This window comes from Myiozetetes cayanensis, unplaced genomic scaffold (assembly GCF_022539395.1).
Source record: "Myiozetetes cayanensis isolate MyiCay16 unplaced genomic scaffold, myiCay2020 scf7, whole genome shotgun sequence".
Classification (NCBI taxonomy): Eukaryota; Metazoa; Chordata; class Aves; order Passeriformes; family Tyrannidae; genus Myiozetetes; species Myiozetetes cayanensis.
In genome coordinates this window covers 33716312-33733366 of record NW_026087964.1, presented here as the reverse complement: position 1 = coordinate 33733366, position 17055 = coordinate 33716312, and positions in this window count along the sequence as shown.

Here is a 17055-nt window from a genome sequence, read left to right as displayed (position 1 = left end):
GTGGAAGCAAAGATGTGGGTGGATAGCAAAGATGCACACTCAAAGGAAAAATGAAACAAAATTGGAGAAAGATTGAGAAATACACTGCAAGGAAGTCAGCGAGAAATAGACACTCTCTAGCCAGAAGCAGGGAAAGATGCTTCAAGATACTTGAAGAAATAGCAAAGAATAAATGGAGAAGAATCACGAAAGTGTTTGCAATCTTATTTCAGTCTCTCACTTTGAGATTCGAAAACAATTTTTAAAAAAATGGATAAGTGTAGTTGAGAATTGCCTGCTCATGATTGATGATATGAGGCAGGCATGGTTTCTGTTTGGCTACATTTCTTGGGCAGAGCAGAACACTGTGTTATAATACCCCACCAGATAAAGACATGCTGAAATTCGTAAGGCTGTTAGTTGAACCTAAGCTCACACTGACAAAAGCTATTAGTACAGCAAGTCAGATTTGAATCAGCTATTAATAATGCAAAGATGTCATTACATCCCAAAAGAGATTCTTAGCACAGCTTGTAGGAGAGATTAATATTATTCATGTTATTAGAAACCGACCTACAGAGGGACATTGTCTACTGTGGGAGTAAGGGTTTGTTTTCCTGAAGAGCATTTGAAAGAGCAAATAAATAATCCGTATTAGAGGAGTTAAATAATTCAGGTTTTTATCATAATTTTCCATTAGAAAAATTAAAAGTTGGACTTCCATTAATATAAAATTCTTATTATGGATACATTCTCGGCCTTGAAGAGCATGGTGAAGAAGAGGGAATTTGTTTTTAGAGGGAATGTTTACTTTTGGACATATTTGCTTATGGCCTGATGACACATTAATGGGCTTGTTAGAGTCCCTATGACTTTAATGGGACAGGATTGAGTCTGGCATGTAAATATCCTCATGCCAGGGCAAAAAGTATAGTTCTTAACCTTCTGGAATAAGAGAAGACTTATAATAAATTTTATTATAAGAAAACTTATAATAAGGTGCAGATGTAGATGTTGTGACTTTATATTGTTTTTCTTATTCTTGATCTTTTTTTTTTTTTGAGTGGGAGGAAGAGCTTATTAGTTAGTCAGTGGATTTTGGGAACAGCACCTTATATCTTCTACTCTTGAGTATGAATCTATACACAAAAATTTAGAATTTGAACCACTGGCATAATATTTCTAAACTTCTCTAACTGACAGGATTGACGAACAAAGGAAGGTTGTATGCTCTTGTGAGTCTGAAGGACCTAGAAGCCAGTCAAAGCATAAACTTGATATTGAGATATAGATAACTGTTTTCAAAATAAATATAAATGTAGCTCCTCCTGAATATGATTCTTGTTAAGTAGATTGTTAAAAATGTTACTAGCCCCTTATATGTGAGATTAAGAAAGACAATTTCAGCATTCACACAGGTCCCAAGCTCCAACCAGTACCCTAGTTATGAGAGTTTCTATACACTCACTAACATAGAAATAATTGAATAAAGATACAGTTATTTTCTCTCCTTTTCAGAGAAATCAAAAGAATGTAGCACTGACTTTCAAAAGGTTTTACAGAAACGTCTTACTGGTCACTTGTTCTTAAAGGAGGTGGTGATACAGTATAGGAAGCAATGGGTGAATAAGAAAAGACCAGCAACTGAGCAGTATGATGTAAATGCCAAGATGCTACTAGTTCTTTGGTCTTTACATACTTTTCTGGTAGAAAAGAATGGACATAGAGCCTAAATAAGCCTTGTGTTCTCTAAATCTGGGCAGATGTAAATCTCATCTCAGCAAGTTTAATGGGTTTTTTTAACAAAAGAAAGCTCCTCAGACGATGTAACAGGACTGAAAACATACAGTAGGATCAAAAAACTACAATTAAGCCTTTCTTAAATTACTTCAAAGTAAACTTGATTTGGTTTTTGGTTAGTTCATGGGCTTCTGTGAGAGGTATTCCTCCTGGCTTTCCTGTTACTACTGAATGTTGAGGAATAAATAGGCATGTCTCCATTTCAACATCATGGAAGATCATGGAACATCAGGTACTTCCATATAACATGGTCCCACTGTTTTATTTAGGGTGTTATGTCTGAGATTTTTTGCAAGAAACATTTCAGTCTGCTGTCATTGAGAGGGTGCAAAGAGGGAAAGATAACAAGACTATAATTAATTTTATAATGCTGAGTGATTTTAGTGAAGTTAAAATAAATAAACAGACATCTTGGGTAAATGGAAATCAAACTTTCAATTACTCTAAAATAGATTCTGGCTCATTCAATCTAGCTGACACTTTGATGTGTTTAAATCCTTGCAGACGCTACGTAAGAACTGAATCCAGGCCAACTACACCCCCTCTGTTCTTGCAAATGCAGAAGCAGTGGTATCTCAACAGTAAGAAGACCAGCTCTTTCAAGAAGGAAATTTGTAGATATAACATGAACCGTGGCTGTCCTTAGAAGTCAAATGACTACTTTTAGATGTTGTTGGGGAAGGTTATCAGAAGGCAAATATGGCACATTAGATTATGCAACCTACTTTCAGGGTTTTCTTGTTTAAGAAAAATATCTTGTGCTTTCTGATAAAACAAAAGCCATGTTGCAAATTACCTGATTCAGCAAAAGAAGACAAATATAATATACATAGTATTTATTTTATTGTACTTCAACAGTAATTTCATAATCAGAGGTATCTTTAAAAGTATAAACATTTAGCATTTCTATAGTCAATATCCTAAAACTGCACACCCATAACAATACTTTCACAATAAGCAACAAACCAAACTATTTATATATCAAGGCATTTGCAAGAAATCATGAAAACTAAAGCTTGTGCTCTCAATAACTTTTTCTGTTGTGAACTGGACAAAAAAAGTTAGGAAACATGAGGAAACCCAAAGACAGTATAATTCTAACACTTGGTTTTAATTAAAAACTTTTTCTAAACCTTATACCACATGTTACTTGTATATATTATCAGGATACAGGAATGAAGAGGAATTTCACTGAGGCTTGTTAACCCGATATTCAAGGCAGTCCAGTTAAGAGAAGGAGACCAAACAGACAATAAACAAGGAAAGCTGTGAAATGCAGATGAAAGTCTTTCAGCGAAATCAGTGATGGTACTTCATAGCTGAGGCTCCAGAAAGTGATTGGAGATTTGGTAAGGATATTTAATCCTTTTTTTATTTTCATAATGTATTCTCCTGAATGTGTAAAACATCAGGAACAGCTGCTTACTAGATCTAAAATACCATCAAACAACTTAAAATTAACTTTTTCCTGAAGAAGAAAAAGTTAACTCTTCCCCAAATTAAGGTCCTATATGTATCTTGTGGGTTTTTTTCCTTTCTATTTCTACACAGTCATTGAATTTCTGTATTAGTGTCCCAAAATGAATTTCCTGATTGGAAAGAAGGAAAAAAAAATATTCTGTGATTCACCTCACACTGGTGAATATCATGGCACTGTAGCTTAGTCTATAAATATTCTGGTATACAATGCAGGACTGTTGCCAGATAAAGTGCTCTCAGATGGATTTGGAAGTAGATAGGAAGGTGGATCAGCTGAAAAAAGTTGTTATCTGAAAAAGGATTGACTTCCAAGTTTGCCTGTGAAATAGCTTTAGCTATGAAATGTGAGCTAGAACAAGAAAGGAAAACCACCAGATGACAAAATGGGATGGATAAAGTGCATGACACAACAAAACAAAAAGCCTTCCTTAAAACTCCATTGTCATAACATATTCCTACACCGGGTTCATGAACAAAACACCTCCCAGGAAGTGCAGTGTAAGAGCAGGAGGTCGGTGAAAATTATAGATGGGTAAGCAAATGCAGCTGAGAGGTTCAGAATGGGGTGTATAGCACAGAGCTGTGAGTCAGAGCAGATCTGAACACTGTGCTGAGCACAGGACAGGAAAATGCGCAAGAACAAGCAGATTCTGGGACTGAGCCGAGCTGAGTATAACTGAAGTGTTCTTACAGACATGCTACTTTAAGAAAAAAATGATGTCACTCTTTTTACATTGCAAAAATGTAGGCTAGCATACCCTTGTGATGGGGAGTGCAGATACAGTGATAGGGCCAGGAGAGCTATGCTTGAAGTTAACTGAATGCCTAACATGTGTGTCCAAGTGGGAGGAAACTGTGGTGAGACAAGAAATGAGAGAAATAATTCATTTAGTGTCTGGCATGATGACTGCGAATTTCTTTAAAGATGATTTCTTCATATTGTGTAGGTTTGTGGGATTTTGTGTCTTTCTTTGTAGGTGCTGCAAAGAAGTACATCTTTTTGCTAGGACTAAATTATGATCACTGCAGTTTTGTGACTATTAATCAAGAGAAGGCATTTGCAAGCCTTTCCCAGCCACATATCCTTTGAGGGTTTTGAAAGCTATAGAATGCAGTTCGTTATCTGTCACTGCGAGGTTGTGCCAAGTTCCATGATGCAGTGAAAGCGAAGTCATACGCTGCAGCTGACACTTTCCCACTGACCTCAGCTCGTTGCACTGCATAAACAGAAGCTATTACAAGTCAATATGGTTCTTGGAGCGGGGCTACGCTGAAAGGAGTGCAAGAAAGCTTTCCACATTTCTGCAAGGTTCAAAGCGAACAATGAGCTTTTTCTGTCACATGAGCAGATGAGGCTGTCATATCCTCAGTTCACCTCATAAATAATAGGCATAGAGGACAGTTGTATAAGGCTGCAGTTCAAAAGAGTTGTAATCTGACAGCAGACACTGCCTTTCCTCGACATGCTCACCTTTAGCCATGCCTAATGGTTGATGTGTTTCAATGTAATACATGCCTGCCTGCTTGGTGAATTGGCACCATTACAATGTGCCTTGTAATGCAAAGCCACTGGGGCAAAGGATGAGGAGATAATTTTTGGGCAAAGCCTGGAATCACTGTGACAGCTTCTGAGAGAAGGCACAAACCTGGGAGCCAGTCACCAGGCTTGGCAACCTGCCACAAACCTTGCTGGGGTTGGTGGCAGCTGTCAGGGAAGGGGATTGAAAGGGACTGTCTGTGGCCTCCAGGAAGGTGCTGGTAGGCAGAGGGGTTGTTTCCCACCCCATTCCTGAAGGTAAATGTGAAGGTTTGGAGAAATAAATTGGGGATTTATTGGGAGGGAGAAGATTTACTAGGAATAGGTGGGCAGGGGAGCACTAACCTTCTGCTCCCTCTCCAAGCTGATCTGATGGCAGTGGGGCTCACAGATCCTCTCCCTGCCTGTCTTTCTCTTGGGGTCCTCAAAATAGGCAGTGAGGCCATGGCACCCTGTATGGGGGCATTTAATTTCCTCCCTTCCCCCCCATGATCTGCCAACATAAACAGCTTCCTACCTTCACCTAAACTGAAAACCAGATCTGCCTCTAATCACGTTGGGTGACTGTTGACATGTGTAGAGTTCGATATTTTGATAATATGTCTGTGATAATACTGCATTACAGTTATGTCCTTGGCTATAATTCTTTCAACAGAGTCACTTTTGTACAGCCCTTTGAGTTACAGGAAAACGTTGTAGGGCAAAATTTTGTTCTGATGGTCACATTACAGTTCAAAAGATTTGGAATTAATCAGCATTTGATATACCTTTGAGAAAGAGCAAGCAATGCATTCATTTCTCTTGTTTTTTTTTTCTAAGGGAAATTGTGCATATGTTTGGGAGAAAGGGGAGAAGACCTTTTCCCCTGCCCAAATTTGTTTGTAATTTGAAACCATTACTGGTGTGTTGTCGTATATTATTATACTCCACCATTTTACAGACTTTTTACAATTATTTCCCTGATTGCTTGCCTAAGCAGAGAAAATTATTAAACTAAGACTTGAAAATTAGTATGCTGATCAGCAGTTTATGTTATGAATCTGTGGGGTTTTATTCTTTGCAAAGAGAAAAAACCTATATGTTAGATTGTACATTTAGTTTAATTTCTACCAAGTAATCTGTCTTGTGATTTGAATAGTAGAAACATTTTCTTATATTTTGAGTGATCAGAAACCTTATCTTACCACATATTTCAGAGACGGTAAATTGTCTGCGTATATCTTATCTGCAGTTTGAAATTTCTCAAATGCTCTAGTGAAGATAATATTATATCATCTGTCAAAATTAAAGCATAGGTTGTTTAAAAATGAATTTTGTGACTTGTAAAATCTTTGAGAATATTTGCTGTACTTCCTTGAAGTAATTTTTCCTTTGGATCAATCATTTAAAACAATTCATTTAGATAAACATGAAATGCATTGTGTTGCAGTTGACCAGTTTTTATTAATCATATAAATTAAATTTAAAGTGGCTTTAGGAATAGAGCAAACTGTCCCTTGAAAATAATTACACTGTTTGTGAGACTAAGATAAGTAATTGTATTTGCAAAGTTGCTCAGTGTTTTCTAGAAATTTGTTCCAAAGATCATGGGGACAAACTGCTAACTGTGCCTTTGTCTTGTATCATAACTATCAAATTAGACCAATACAAACAAGGAAAGTAGGAAATGAGTAGTTTTTCAGTGGATTCTATTCCCAGACTGAAATATCAGTGTTTGCAGTTGAATCTAATTTCTATAAAATTTTCAGGAAGAAATGCCTGGCATGTCTCCAGCAACCAGAACTTTGAAAAGATTAATATTCTGAGTCTGCTAAAACACACACCTGATGTATCCTCCTACCTATCACCCTGAGCCCATGGGATTCAGGGTAATACAAACGTACCTCTTTTCCTTTTGTTTATAATGGGAGATGGAGGTGAACAAATCTATGCAGGAGTAACTGGGAGTGTGCTGACTTAATGAGAATTGTAGGAATGTTTTTCTTGTGCAATCTTATCATTAGACTGTCATCAGTAGTCAAGACACCACTAAAATCCTGTTAGAGGTAGTCAAGATTATGGCCTTTCTTGGTTCATTTAGATTCACTTTAATACTCATGTTTGGCCTTATGACAGGGTTATTTCAATGTCTCCAGATGGTACAGTGTCTGCAAACCTGCAGAACACACAAGTTCAAGTATCTCCTTGTGCACGGAGTCCAGCTTAATTCTTCATCATGCAAACAGTATGCATGTATATTATAGTGCTTATGCTTCTCTTTTCCAGCAGAAAGGTGGGAACTCTTCCCTTATCATGTGTAGATGTCTCTCTGGTAGAACTTGTCATTTGGATTCCCATTGTGGTTGACATAAAGGTATTAATTTCAGATCTAAAGTAGATCTGAAGATGCATGCCCAAACATTACCCATTACTCCACAATGTCTCAACAATGTCTCTAAATGCCTAAATTCAGATGAGATGAGTGCCTCCTCTCTTACAGCATTTGCAGTTTGCACTGTCAAAAACTATACTTGCAGGTTTGAGATAAGGTCTCTTATTTCTTATGTTAACCTGATCTGTCTCATTTTTTATTTTAATTTCTAGTAGTTTTGTGTGGAGTGGGAAAGAGTTACAAAGACAGGCACTTACTCTACAGATGTAGAAGCAAAAATGCATCTTTTGGAAATGGAAGACATAAGGACTGAGAACAACTTCTCTTATTCTTCTGGCTGGCCTAGTTAGTGTTTAACCAAAGGGGAAAAGAACCAACATAAGAAACAGGCAGGAGCTAGCCCCAACTGCTGTCTGCCTTTCCCATGAGAACCCAAAAACCCTGAGCTTTTTCTGAAAGTGTTCCTCACATTTTGTTTTGTCCAGCCTGAATTTTTTCCCAGGAGATGTTAAATCAAAATGAACCTTTTGCTTGCAAGATGTTTTGTTTTGATGATTCATTACAGTCTGAAAAAAAAGTTCCAAATTAGCTGTTAGATAAACAAAGAATAAAGCAGTGTTGGGAGAATATAACTGACAGAATCAACCTGGTTTATTACAATGTTAGGTGGTGTTGTTTCACTTACTAAGCTAAATATTCACGACCTCTTTTTCAGAGAGAATCTGAATCTCTTTTAGGTGTTCCAACTATAGACATATCTTTTCTTTCTAAATGAACCTTTCATCCTTTTACTGACATTAGTTCTTCTTTTTATTCAATTAACCCAGAAAGAAAGCTTCTGGCAAGGCAAGTCAGCTGTTGTCTGTCGTAAAGAGACATACAAATCTTGTCACATTGCTTTTATTTTTATGGTCAGGAACCCTCAGGCCTAGTATTAAAGCAACTTAGGCTTGTGTGGAACTTTACTGTCTCCTGCACACTCTGAAATAAGATTATATGATGGAGAAGATCAATTTAGTGAGAACATTTAGGCTCAGAATATTAAGCTTTTTGTGCAAGTACATCTACTCTCTAACTGTGTGGCAGAAAAGCTAGCCACAAGATCCTTGACAAATTAGATATTACCAGATCTAACTGTGTATATTTAAGCTTATCAAACTGAATCGTTGCATTGTGACTGTGCTCTTAGACAAGGACTCCATTTAATAAATGCAGTGCCATTTAATAGTAATTAATCACCCAACTAAAATGTCACATTAAGGTCAAAGAGACCAGAAGACAAAAAGAAGAGAACATTAAATTCAGCTGACAAACATAGGAAGGCAGAATATAGAGCCAAAGAAATTCTGGGACATTGGCACTGGTAAAATATTTAATCCAAACTTCTTTACTTTCTGTTCAACTCAGAAGTAATCACATTCACTTGGTTCAAAGCAAGGTCATTTTTGTAACTTTTAAATGAAATTTCCTCATTGCGTGTGCAGTGACAGCCCATTGCAAGCTTGGAATTGTTGGTGCATTTTACAGATGTGGTCTCAGTATTTGCTGTTTCCTTCCTCCCTGTTTCTCTCCTTTTTTCTTTGTTATTATGACATTTTTAATTTGTGTGGAATTTTCCTCAATGTATCCTGAACCCAGGCACCCTAGAAAGTTTCAGGTTTTTGGAGTATACAATACAGGATTTGATTTCACATTACATCTGTGTAATGCTTTAGCTTTTGTTGTGGTTTAACCATTCAGCAGTAACAAAATCAAAAAGAAATTATTGAGTTAAATAAGAGGATTATTCGTATCCAATATTGTTTGTATAAACAGAAACTCTACGTAGGAGGCTCTGTTTCAGAGGAGGCATATTTACCACCTGCAGAAGCAAATATTTACAGACTTCCTCATAGTAAAAGTGGAAGATTGCAGGAAAAGCAAATCTCCATTGTTAATTCCACTTCTTCAAAATGGTGTTAATCATCTTCACTGTAGGTGTATGAATAAGTATATACATGTGACCCTACACATGCATGTGTGCATGATTTCTCAGCATCTTTTTCTTTTCCCTTTTAATAAAACACACAAGTAAGAAATCACTATCCACTTTTAAAACATATATTTTGAAAGGCTAAACATACTGCTTTCTGCTCATGAAGAAATGAGCTAGTAAAATATAGCTAAGCATGAAAATATGTTATTGTCAGTGGACGTTACAAAATTCTGACAAATGGATTCTAAATAGGCTAGTTTTTTAAATCTATCGTTTCTCCTTCCTGTTCCAGAGTTCTCAGTTTTATGTCCAAGGATTTTTGTATTAGCATTGTGAAAAAGAGTAATTCTTCAAAAGTTACTCTACATTTGGCAAGATCTGTCTCTATAACTTCTGCATCAGTCCAAAGAATTTTGGCCTTTCTAAAGGGTAAATATTATCTTTCAAAATCGTGTAATTCTGACTTTGTCAGGAAATGTCTTAATTTACTAAAATAACCTTTTCTTTCTTTACCTTTTATGTTAAAAAGCTCACATATGAATGCCCAAACTCATGATATTGAGTTATTTGGCATTAGTTTGTCATACTTAGCTGCATGATAAATATTAACTTAGTTCTGGTCATGGCTGTGACACATCCAGAGAGATCTTTTCATGTGTGAAGTGGAATCACAGTCTACTGTGATGGTTATTGTGCATTTACGTACATTTCAGTTTTTAATGAAAGTTTTGATGATTCAAAATTCAGGAGTTCTAATGGTAACGTCTGAATTAACTTTACAGGTTTTGTAGATGAAAAATCACCATTTCCTTTGAGTTATATATATTTGTGCTGATTTCCGGAAAAGCATGTCTCTCCCTCACACAGTTTACTGTATTTCCACTGAGCTTCTGTGGCAATACTAGAGGTGAGAGCCTATCTCTTACTCAGACCTGACAGTCCTCCAAGAAAAGCTTTCCTTTGCATGTCTGACAGTATAGATTAAAATATTATTTATGTATATTTCATAACGCGGTGGTTTCCAAACTGTGGTTTGCATTCCACCCTTGTCAGCCGTCTTTAGTAGTGCTTGGCTGGTCTGTGGTCTCCAGCAGATCCTGTGGTCTGCTGGGACTCCTTTAGGAACAACATCTTACTGGCCAGCAGCACAGTCCCTTCCAAACTGTGTGACCTACAGCCCCCAGAACACAACAAGGTCCTGTGTTGGACCACTGCATGTATAAATAAGAAGCTGAGATAAAAATAATAGGGACATGTTCTCATGAAGCATGGGAATAAGTGAGAGGAATTCAAGTCACCTGGACAACCTGGACACTAGAGATTCATGACATTGGGCAGTCACCTCTGAAAATGTAATTCCACTTTTTTTTTTTTAATAAAAAACCCCCAAAACCAAAAAACCCCATCTCAGAGAAAGTTCTGTCATGTGGAATGGCCTAAGATACCAAAAGATATGATAGGCAGATTTTTTTTTTTTCAAAACCTAGCTTGCACTGCACTTAAACAAATGAACAGTTGGCCACACAGCAACTGGTACCTGTAGTAGTGGGTTATTTGCCTCAGGTTCTTTTCAGCAGCTAGAGGAAAACCAGTCATTTTTGTAAGTGCAATTCACAGCTAACAGCAGAGGTAGTTTGACAACTTTTAACTAAAGCCGAACATTCACCAGCATTTACAATTTCTGTTCCTCAGCATCCATACAATGGCACTCTCTTTCCCTTGACCTCCACTGGTGTCTTGCATTCATCCTTTCATACATTTTGGCTTTGATACTTCTCTTTTCCTTTGAATACAATGTTGGTTTCTGCCTTTGGTTTCCTTCCTACCCTCTTTCCTGCTCTCTCCCACCTCTTCAACTCCTATAAACTTGGTTCATATCCAAATACACCTTCTACTTCTCCTGTTCACAGGCCATTTCTTTTACTCCACTGTCTCTTTACCTGGAGTGCAAGAGTGGAAGGGCTTTGCTGTCACATCTACCCTTTCCAGAGAACACTCTCTTGCCATCTGTTCCCTCCAAAAACTCCTTGTTCAGCTCCTTGTAGGTCAAGATTGAAACATGCTCTTCTGAAAGACTTCTAGGAGTGTAACTAATTCTTATACGTACAATCTGAGCATGTACAATGTGAGTTTTGTGGAGACTTTTGGTTAAATACAGGTGCAAGTACGTTGCTGTTGCTGCTAAACAAACAAGTACACAAAAAAGACAATATCTTCCTTTGTATCTCAGGTATTTGAAACACATTTAGAAAATATTTCTGTGTGAAAAAAAAATTCTTAGACAAAACTTTCATTAAAAAAATGTATCTTCTTTTGCCAGAAAGTTCGACTCCCATGTATATAACACTGTGTAGTGTGTACATGGGCATTTTTTTGCACAAGAGTATGGTTACAACATTGTGTTTTCACTTTTCATCTGTGATTTGCCTGTGTTTAGCACTTCTTTTTCCATGAAGTTATTGTCAGAAGATGGGACTTTCTAAACCCAAGGAAATACAGAGTAGTTTACTTTCTAAAAGAAATGTTGTAGCTTGACTTCCATTTTTCTAAAGCCAAGGGTCCCTAGGACACAGAAAAATGAACACTTTAAAAATAAATTCAAGTTCAGTTACATAAAACCCCAGAAGTCTTGAGCTAATGTCTGTCACTACCTGTATTTGACATTCCTTTTGATAGTGACATAAAACCACTGTTACAGTTGCCTCTCTTTAAAATCCCAAGAAATTTTTTGCTGCAGTAGATCTCAAGGCAGAAATAAGTTGCTGATCCGAATGCTAATTTCATCCTTAACAAATGTTTGCATGATGTTGATTATGCCAGTGTAGTGCCAGAACTAGCAAAAATGGGGGGCCTCCACTATCTAAACTTGTACCCTCCACATGATCAAGGCCTAATTTAAATGGGTTTTATTTTATGAGCTGAGCTTAATGCAAATATACCTGTGATGCCATGAATCTGGACACGTACTTTTAAAATCCCTACACATGTAGCAACCTATGTGTATGCGTAACACAGGGAAAGAAGTCTGCTGGCTTGCAAGGGGGGATGAATATGCCCTTGATACAGTCTTCTCCTGAGCCTTGGGTGACACCGGTGCCTTTGAAAGACATGTCCCCATGATGGGGCTCACGAGGAGTCAAAGCACATGCTGTACATTATGTATAGATACAAATATATGTAATGGCTACACATTTTGATCACAGTGTGGAGGAAGCAGGTGGTGCTGATGAAGCCCCTTTCTTTCCAAAGTGCTTCCCTGCTTCCTGAGCCATGCTGTAAGGAGCTTACCTTGTTGAGGGTCCCTCAGCCCCTCAAGGGGACACCATTCCTCAGCCTGTCCCTGTGCTGCAGCATGCTGGGTGTCTTTTATTTGTTTTCTTTCCTGGCAATACTACCCCTCTTGGGGTAGACACTTTAGTGAGATGGATCGCACTCAGGTAACTGGCAGTTCAAGGAAGTCTTTTCCCGGGTTGTTTACACCAAGGCGTTTTAGAGCAGCCATTTAACTTCCACCCCATCCCACCCTGCTGACCAGCTGTAAGTGTAAAGGCCGCCAGCGGGCCTGCAGGTCGCTGATAAACTAAACCCCCATTTGGCAGGCAAGGAAGCTAGGATGATAAGGATGTTGATTTATGTTTTATCTGTCACTACATTTTCAGTAAAGCTGGGCAGCGAGCCTTAACGAAGCAAAGGCTGTTATCACCTCTCCTTAGCCCTTTAAGTGCAGCAGGCTCTTTGGTGTCTCTCACTGAATGCCGCTTTGTTAATTGCGATGGTAAACAGGACACACAGGGCTGACCATCACCGTGTTTTGCCCAGGCAGCACTTAGCACAAAACCAGTAGATTTGGGGAAGGAGTCTGAGTCCAGGGGGAGTCACACACGAAAGAGAGTTCGTAGAAGTACTCAGCATTTCCTGGACTTGTTTCTATCATTTAAAATGTATTGCATACCTTGAAGTGAATGTAATGGCTGGCTTAATTGGAGATAACTTCACTGAAGTGGCTGTAGTTACCATTTATGTCAGCAGTGAATGTGCCCTTTAATGCCGTGCCCCTCAGGTATGACTGTTTAACGTAGGAAAAACCTGACAACTTTCATTACCAGTGAAATAAATGTTGTGAATTATATGTATGATTAGGTCCCATTTTCCCCTCATTTTGGTTGTGAGCGTTATTTTTCTGAAAACATTGTAAGATTTTACACATTATATTTAATGGCAAACACATTTTTAGTTTTGAGAAGCACCATGTGCTTTTTGGGGACAGTAGAAGTGCCCAGAGAAAAGAGGATGGAAAGAGCTGGGAGAGAAATGTGAGCAGTAAAATACTAAAGTGTTCTGACAAAACCAGAACACGGAAAGTCTGAAAAAACCCACCCTAAGCCATTCTTGTTAAGTCCTATGTAAATTGTTAAAAATACAACTTTTTCTTTGCCCTTTTACCCCCTCTGATTTCTTTTTCTTTATTCTTCTTTCTCTACATCTCCCCAAATATTTCATCTTACCTTTCAAATCTGTCATTATATTTCTTTCTAAACAAGTCTAGAAAGAGAAAAAGGATCTAGTTCCTGCTTGAGGTCAGTGGGAACTTTGCCATTGACTTTAAATAGGTCCAGAAGCAGGCCCAACAGAGCATTTTATAGCTTCCTTTATTTATCTTAGGTTTTATTTTGAGCAATGTGTCTTTTGTATGACTGCATATTTCCACAACGAACACCATAATGATGGCCTCATATACATTATTATATACACAAAAACTGAACAAAACATTATTGATAGTTATACTCTTTTAAACAAAGGTAAAATACAGCACAAGGATTTTTGTATGGTGCAGATTCAGTACAGGATTAGTGTTCTCCATGAGGCTATGCTTGGTACTACTCCATACCAATTTTCAAGAAATGTGTTGATTATGGTGATTAAAAAGAAGTAATTAACACTTTAGTCACAGAAGTCTTGGCTGCAGTTTCTTTGGTTTTGCAAATTATGCCCACAGCCAATCTATTATTCTGATAGACATGGTAGAACAAATGTTTTCCAAACTTGAATACAGTAGGAAATGTACTGAAATGCCTGAGCTTAATATCACTAGGCTAGTGGGCCAAGGATAACAATGCAAGATTTGGCAGAAAACTGGCTGATAATCAGGGATATCAGCTGTGGAGTGTGCTTGCCATTTGTTACACAAGATTCAGAAGAACAAAAGATGGAAGGGCCTATTTCTGTTTCTTGTCGATGACAGTTATGAATCTTGGGCTCTTTGCAAAACTGTCTCCAAGGAATCCCCAAAAAGCCATCTCATGATTATAGATAATTTATCACTATTACAAATGTAGTGTATTAAAACCATATCAATGGTGCTTTCTTTGCCTTTGCATTCAACATGCATGAAAAACCAAGGGGATCTCAGTGCCCTGAGCTGGAGGACCACGGCTGCAAGAATGATCAACTCCCAGTCAACCCTGGATCTTCTGCTCCAGCTGGATCCCTACAAATTTATGGTGCCTGATTGGATTCACTGCAGAATCCTCAAAGAGCTGGCTGATGTCATTGCAAAAACTCTTCTCGATTTTTGAGCAGTCTTGGGAATCCAGAGAGGTCCCAGCTGACTGGAAGTTGGTGAATATTTTCCCAGTTTTCAAGAAGTGTCCAGAAGGACCCCAGAAACTGTAGGCCTGTCAGTCTCATTGCAGTGCCCAGTAAAGTTATGGAGAAGATTATTCTAGGAGGTATTGAAGAACACCTAAAAGACAATACAGTCATCAGTCACAGCCAGGGCAGCTTCATGAGAGGAAAGTCCTGCTTATTAAATATGATTTCATTTTATGAGAAGGTAACCCACCTAGTTGATCAAGTGAAGCCAGTTAATGTAATCTTTTTGGATTTCAGTAAAGCATTTGATACAGTCTCTCACAGGATCCTTCTGGACAAACTGTCCAGCACACAGCTGAATAAACACATCATGTGGTGGGTGAGCAATTGGCTCACTGGTCGAGCACAGAGGGTGATAGAGAATGGGGGAACATCAGGCTGGTGACCTCTCACAAGTGGGGTTCCACAGGGCTCCATCTTAGGCCCTGAGCTCTTCAACATCTTCATAAATTACTTGGATGCAGGACTGGAAGGGATACTAAGCAAGTTTGCAGATGACACAAAACTGGAAGGAGCTGTGGACTTTCTCAGAGACAGGGAGGCCCTGAAAAGAAACCTCGACAAATCGGAGGGCTGGGCAATCACCAACCATATGAAGTTCAACAAGGGAAAGTGTTGGATTCTGCACGTGAGATGGGACAACCCTGGATGTATGTACAGAAGGGGACTTGGGGGTTCTGGTCAATGGCAAGTTGAATATGAGTCCGCAGTGCTCTGGCAATCAGGAGGACCAGCTCCGTCTGGGGGGGCATCAGGCAAAGTGTCACCAGCCAGTCAAGGAAGTGATTTTCCTGCTCTACTTTGCACTGGTGCAGCCTCACCTTGAATATTGAACATGTGCAGTTTTGGGCACCACAATATAAGAAAGACATTAGCCTATTAGAGAACATCTAAAGGAGGTCAATAAGTATCGTAAATGGCCTTGAGCAGAAGCCGTATGAGGAGCAGCTGAGGGTACTTGGTCTGTTCAGCCTGGATAACAGGAGACTGAGGGGAGACCTCGCTGCAGTATACATCACGAGAAGAAAAAGACACTGATTTCTTCTCTGTGGTAACCAGCGACAGAACTGAGGGAATGACCTGAAGTTGTGCTAGGGGAGGTTTAGGTTGGATATTAGAAAAAGGTTCTTCATCTAGAGGATGGTTGGGCACTGGAACCTGCTCCCCAGGGAAGTGGTCACAGCAACAATCCCAAACAGTTCAAGAAGCATTTGGACAATACTTTCAGGCAAAGCCTGTTCCTTGAGAATCCAGCTCAGCATATTCTGTGATTCTGTGATATAATAGAAAGAAATGAAGGTGGTTTTGCTGTAAAAGTGGCTGCAGCCATGAATCAGAAATATGGGCCTCTTTCTGTCTTGTCAAAAAATAAGATAGACTGCCAGATGGATAAAAGCCTCAGCTCACAAAGATCTGGCAATGAGGATGGATCAAAGGCATATTTTTCTCTTGCAGTCTTTCCAAGGGATCCTTCTTGACCAATTGTACTGAGGACTAGTCTGTACTGTACTAGTCTGAGAGAGCTGCACCTCTTTCACCTGAGTCAAAACAGCCAGCTGAACTGTGCAGATGTGTTGCAGGAATAAGACAACATCATTGCTGTGTCCTTTCCTTTCAGCTAGCAATTTTCTTTCCCGTTAGTATAGTTAACTACTTGTAGGGCAGCTTTGATACTGCTGGGTTTGTATTCTACAATAAATTTCAGCAGCTGTCTGGAGAACATATAACCTATTTACTTCTGTTTGTCACAGAAAAAAAATCTACTGCAAGGCAAAACAGAAGCATTTAGAGAAACCCGTTGGTGAGGAGAGGCCAAAGGCTGCATCTTACAGCAGTTGAAGTCCTGTCCTCTGATCACAGGCACACAGACAGTGTCCCATGCACAGGGTGAAACACCAACTCATCACAACATACATAGTGCTATTGGTGACAAACTGCTTGCATCCAAATACATTTCTGAGGATGAAAAAAAAACCCCGTAGCCATTAGTTACCACAAAAACATACTGTTGGCAACAAAATGTTACTCTAGCAACCTCAGTGGAAGAAACAACCGCTTGTTAAGTGACCAGGCTTGGCTGCAGCAAAACAGACTGGTATATTTGTTAGACTGGAGCTGAGTAAGGAATTTTGCAAATATAATCTATTTTTTTTTGATTGATAAATTTCCCACAAGCCATCATCTGGCTGATAGCTGATGATCTGGATGATCTCCAGTATAGTTTTTCTCCCAAGTTGTTTGTTGAAAGCTTTCTGCAAACAT